Below are 6,158 nucleotides of genomic sequence, written 5' to 3' on the forward strand. Positions count from 1 at the left end.
CAAAATTCTTAAGGGGTTGGACAGGCTCGATGCAGGAAGATTGTTTCCGATGTTGGGGAAGTCCAGGACAAGGGGTCACAGCTTAAGGATAAGGGGGAAATCCTTTAAAACCGAGATGAGGAAAACTTTTTTCACACAGAGAGTGGTGAATCTCTGGAACTCTCTGCCACAGAGGGTAGTTGAGGCCAGTTCATTGGCTATATTTAAGAGGGAGTTAGATGTGGCCCTTGTGGCCAAGGGGATCAGAGGGTATGGAGAAAAGGCAGGTACGGGATACTGAGTTGGATGATCAGCCATGATCATATTAAATGGCGGTGCAGGCTCGAAGGGCCGAATGGCCTACTCCTGCACCTAATTTCTATGTTTCTATGTTTCTATGATTGATGGGCCAAATGTCCTAATTCTGCTCCTGTTACTTATTATCTTATGACCTTATAAGTAAACATAATACTCTGTAGACAACTTGGTAACAACAAAAGGAAGTCCAAGATAAAAAGCAACAAATAATATGGTTCAGGAACAAATCAATGCTCCCCAAGTCTCTAGTGCAACCAAGATAGTTTGTAGTTGGGAGTTTAGTTGGAGTCTGCAGTGTTCAATAGCCTGATGTTTGTTGGGAAGAAGCTGTGTCTGAAAACACACAAAGCCTTGCGTGCAAATGAATAAAGATGAGAAAATCATTTTTCACACAGAGTGGTGAATCTGTGGAACTCTCTGCCACAGAAGGTAGTTGAGGCCAGTTCATTGGCTATATTTAAGAGGAAGTTAGATGTGGCCCTTGTGGCTAAAGGGATCAGGGGGTATGGAGAGAAGGCAGGGATGGGATACTGAGTTGGATGATCAGCCATGATCATATCAAATGGCAGTGCAGGCGGTTCAGGACTGCTCTCTGGTTGTGGTAGGATGGTTCAGTTGCCTGATAACAGCTGGGAAGAAACTGTCCCTGAATCTGGAGTTGTGCGTTTGTTTTCACACTTCGGTACCTTTTGCCTGATGGGAGAGGGGAGAAGACAATAGACAATAGGTGCAGGAGTAGGCCACTCGGCCCTTCGAGCCAGCACCGCCATTCAATGTGAGTATGGCTGATCATCCCCAATCAGTACCCTGTTCCTGCCTTCTCCCCATATCCCCTGACTCCGCTATCTTTAAGAGCCCCTAACTAACTCTCTCTGGAAAGTATCCAGAGAACCGGCCTCCACCACCCTCTGAGGCAGAGAATTCCACAGACTCACAACTCTCTGTGAGAAAAAGTGTTTCCTCGTCTCCGTTCTAAATGGCTTACTCCTTATTCTTAAACTGTGGCCCCTGGTTCTGAACTCCCCCAACATCATATAACCATATAACCATATAACAGTTACAGCACGGAAACAGGCCATCTCGGCCCTACAAGACCGCGCCGAACAAATTTTTTTTCCCCTTAGTCCCACCTGCCTGCACTCATACCATAACCCTCCATTCCCTTCTCATCCACATGCCTATCCAATTTATTTTTAAATGATACCAATGAACCTGCCTCCACCACTTCCACTGGAAGCTCATTCCACACCGCAACCACTGTGTAAAGATGTTCCCCCTCATATTACCCCTAAACGTCTGTCCCTTAATTCTGAAGTCATGTCCTCTTGTTTGAATCTTCCCTATTCTCAAAGGAAAAAGCTTGTCCACATCAACTCTGTCTATCCCTCTCATCATTTTAAAGACCTCTATCAGGTCCCCCCTTAACCTTCTGCGCTCCAGAGAATAAAGACCTAACTTATTCAACCTATCTCTGTAACTTAGTTGTTGAAACCCAGGCAACATTCTAGTAAATCTCCTCTGTACTCTCTCTATTTTGTTGACATCCTTCCTATAATTGGGCGACCAAAATTGTACACCATACTCCAGATTTGGTCTCACCAATGCCTTGTACAATTTTAACATTACATCCCAGCTTCTATACTCAATGCTCTGATTTATAAAGGCTAGCATACCAAAAGCTTTCTTTACCACCCTATCTATATGAGATTTCACCTTCAAGGAACTATGCACGGTTATACCCAGATCCCTCTGTTCAACTGTATTCTTCAATTCCCTACCATTTACCATGTATGTCCTATTTTGATTTGTCCTGCCAAGGTGTAGCACCTCACATTTATCAGCATTAAACTCCATCTGCCATCTTTCAGCCCATTTTTCCAAATGGGGAACATTTTTCCTGCCTCTAGCGTGTTCAAATCCTTAACGATCTTATATGTTTCAATAAGATACCCTCTCATCATTCTAAACTTCAGAGTGTACAAGTCCAGCCGCTCCATTCTCTCAGCATATGACAGTCCCGCCATCCCAGGAATTAACCTTGTAATCCTATGATGCACTGCCTCAATAGCAAGAAGAGGGAGTGTCCAAGGTGCGACTGGTCCTTGATGATGCTGCTGGCCTTGCCGAGGCAGCGTGAGGTGTAGATGGAGTCAATGGAAGGGAAGTTGGTTTGTGCGATGGTCTGGGCTGCGTCCACAATCCGCTGCAATTGGATGGATCTCTCCCTGAACCATGCTGTGATACGTCTTGATAAAATGCTTTCATAGATTTCAGACGCAATCAAAACCACAAACCCCCGGTCCATGTCAACTCTCACCCCATAACCTCCACAAACTCATTTAAGTTTCTAGGCACCTATATCTCCAGTAATCTAAAATGGCACATCAATGCAGACCACGTCATTAAGAAAGGTCAACAACGCCTATATTTCCTCAGACAGCTCAAAAAGTTCAGAGTCCATAAACACCTCCTGGTCCGTTTTTATCAATCAATCATTGAAAGCATCATCACCTCCTCAACCACAGTCTGGTACGGTAACACCGATAGTCACTCACTACACAGAATACAACGCATTGTCTCCAAGGCCTCCAGGATCATCAACTCCCCCCTCCCCTCAATCCATTCCATTTATCTCCAACGTACCTCATAACGGGCAAAAAAGATCATCTCGGACCCCTCCCATCCAGCAAATCACCTTTTTCAGTCTCTCCCTTCAGGGAGGCGCCTCAGGTCACTTGCTACTAAAACCACCTGCTTTAAAAACAGTTTCTTCCCCTCAGCAATAAGAACTCTCAATTCCGTCCAATAATCAGACAATAATATGACTTTTGATGTATACAGTGTCTTGTCTATGGTCTTTGTTTGTTCTTTTGCACTATGTATAGTTGGTGAGATTTGTGATTTGTGATGTGGTATGGATGCACTTTATTACGGTGATCTGTGTTATTAGTGGTATGTGACTAAAGCAGTGTACCATCATGTACCGAACCCAAATACCACCAACCCTGGTTGCGTGGCAAATAAAGATTCTATTCTATTCTATTCTATTCTACAGCTCACATCACTGTGGCTGCAACGGGATAACAAGCGGCTGTGTGTTCAGTGATGGATGGATTCAACCATGAACCAGGGAGGCTCGAGCTTCCTTGCTACAAACACATCATCCTCAGGGTAGAGGGGGACAGATTTAATAGGAATCTGAGGGGGAACATTGTCACACAAAGGGTGGTGGGTGTACGGAACAAGCTGCCAGAGGAGGTTGTTGTGGCTTGGACTACTGCAATGTTTAAGAAACAGTTAGACAGGTACATGGATAGGTCAGGTTTAGTGGGTTATGGGCCAAAAACAGGCTGGCGGGACTAGTGTAGATGGGACATGTTGGTCAGTGTGCACATGTTGGGCCAAAGGCCCTCATTCCACACTGTCTTACTCTATGCCTCTACAACAGGGGTGGGCAACCTTGTTCTGCATAGGGGGCAGGACGCATGTGTGAGCGGATGGCGGGCCACATCTATCACGTGTACATGTGGATCCCGCCCCCATCCCGCCTCGGATGGCAGGCATCAAATCACGTGTTCACAGAAGGTAGACAAAAATGCTGGAGAAACTCAGCGGGTGAGGCAGCCTCGTGCAATCCTTGCATGTCTCACCCCTGAGTTTCTCTCGCATTTTTATCTACCTTCGATCTTTCCAGCATCTGCAGTTCTTTCTTAAAATGTGTTCACAGACGGTGCGCGGCCATGCCGGCGGCTTTGCGCAGGATGCGTTACAGACAGAGCACGGCGCTCGGCGGGACGGATGGTTATGGGAAACAAAATCCGCCTGCGGGCCGAATGATTTTGGGTTAAGGGCCGCATTCACACCGGGTGCCGTAGGTTGCCGACCCCTGCTCTACACGGTCATGGTGGCGCAGCGGCAGAGCTGCTGCCTCACAGCGAATGCAGCGCCGGAGACCCGGGTTCGATCCCGACTAAGGGTGCTGCCTGTACGGTGTTTGTACGTTCACCCCGTGGGTTTTCTCCGAGATCTTCTGTGTCCTCCCAAATTCCAAAGACGTGCAGGTTTGTAGATTAATTGGCTTGGTAAATGTAAAAATTGTCCCTAGTGGGTGTAGGATAGTGTTATTGTGCGGGGATCGCTAGTCGGCGCAGAGGGCCTGTTTCCGCACTGTATCTCTAAACAACATCTACAGCTCCGCCCTCACCAACGTTTCTGGTCACAGTGACTGGGTGTTTGATGTGTTCGAGCCGACAGCAAATACCAAACCAAAAACAGTCAGCTCAAGCCCTTAAACAAAAAGCATGTGCAACTCTGATTAACTGCATCGCTTGCACATTGAGAGGGAGGCTCGATCCCCGGAGACAGTCTCAGAGCTCGTGTGAGAGGGTGTTATACACATATCCCAGAGCCTGGTGAGAGTGACACTGACACCAGTCTCACCAGCAACACACCTCCACTTCACGTTCCATCATTCCTAAATCCAAATTAACCTCTTTGATGTATCACTCGCATGGTTTTAACAATCCAGCATTTTTTTAAAGTGCATAGAACACAGAAAAGCGTTTACGCTAATTCAGGAAGTCACGGTGGCGCAGCGGTAGAGTTGCGCCAGACACCCGGGTTCCATCCTGACTACGGGTGCTGTCTGGGCGGAGTTTGTACGTTCTCCCCGTGACCTGTGTGGGTTTTCCACAGGTGCTCACGGCTTTAGGTTTATGACTATCACGTGTGTCGAGGTACAGTGAAAAGCTTAATCGAACATGATGTTCAATCAGATGTTACCATACGTAAAGATTATCAAATCAAACTCCAGTACAATAGGTAGAGCAAAGGGGAAGATACAGAGTGCAGAATATAGTTCTCAGCATTGTAGCGCATCAGTTCCACAGGCAAAGTCCAATGTCCGCAATGGGGTAGAGGTGAATCGGACAGTACCCTAGCTTATGGAAGGGCCGTTCAGAAGCCTGATAACAGAGGGGAAGAAGCTGTTCCTGAGTGGTGCGCGCTTTCAAGTTCTAACCTCACAGTTGCTGAGGTTAGTGTCGTGCAGTGTTCAACAGCCTGATGGTTGCTGGGAAGAAGCTGTTCCTGAACCTGGAGGTCACGGTTTTCAGGCTCCTGTACCTTCTCCCTGATGATAGCAGTGAGATGAGAGCGTGGCCAGGGTGTTGTGGGTCTCTGATGATGCTGGCTGCCTTGTTGAGGCAGCGACTACTGTAGATCCCTTTGATAACTAATCAAATGAAGCTGCCACGCTGGGAGGTGTGTAAAACACACGGGGCAAGTACAGAACAATTATCAGCGCATCAACACTTCAATTCAAATGATGCTCTTGACAAGAAAATAATGTTCATTATATTTAGATACCAACCTATCATCTGTCCTAATAAGTATATTCCCTTCAATTTCTCATACGTCAACTGAGAGGTTTTATTGAAGGTGAGTGGGCCGGCATCATTTATTTTCTCTTCATTTGTAATTTTAATGCCATTTAGATGTGAGGCTGGGATTTATAGGCACTTGGATAGGATCAGCAGTGAAGGATGTGGAGCCATGCAAGGATTGGTGCTGAGTGTAAGGTGGGCAAAGAGATCTGGTTCAATACTCTTCACCCCCTGACTCTGTGATACTTTTTTGGTTTAGTTTAAAGATACAATAAAGGGTGGCATGTTGGCGCAGCGGTAGAGTTGCTGCCTTATCCCGACTACGGGTGCTGGCTGTACGCAGTTTGTACATTCTACTCGTGACCTGCCTGGGTTTTCTTTGAGATCTTCGGTTTCCTCCCACACTCCAAAGACGGAAAGGTTTGTAGGCTAAATGTTTAAGAAGGGACTGCAGATGCTGGAAAATTGAAGATAGAC

This window comes from Leucoraja erinacea, unplaced genomic scaffold (genome assembly GCF_028641065.1).
Source record: "Leucoraja erinacea ecotype New England unplaced genomic scaffold, Leri_hhj_1 Leri_59S, whole genome shotgun sequence".
NCBI lineage: Eukaryota > Metazoa > Chordata > Chondrichthyes > Rajiformes > Rajidae > Leucoraja > Leucoraja erinaceus.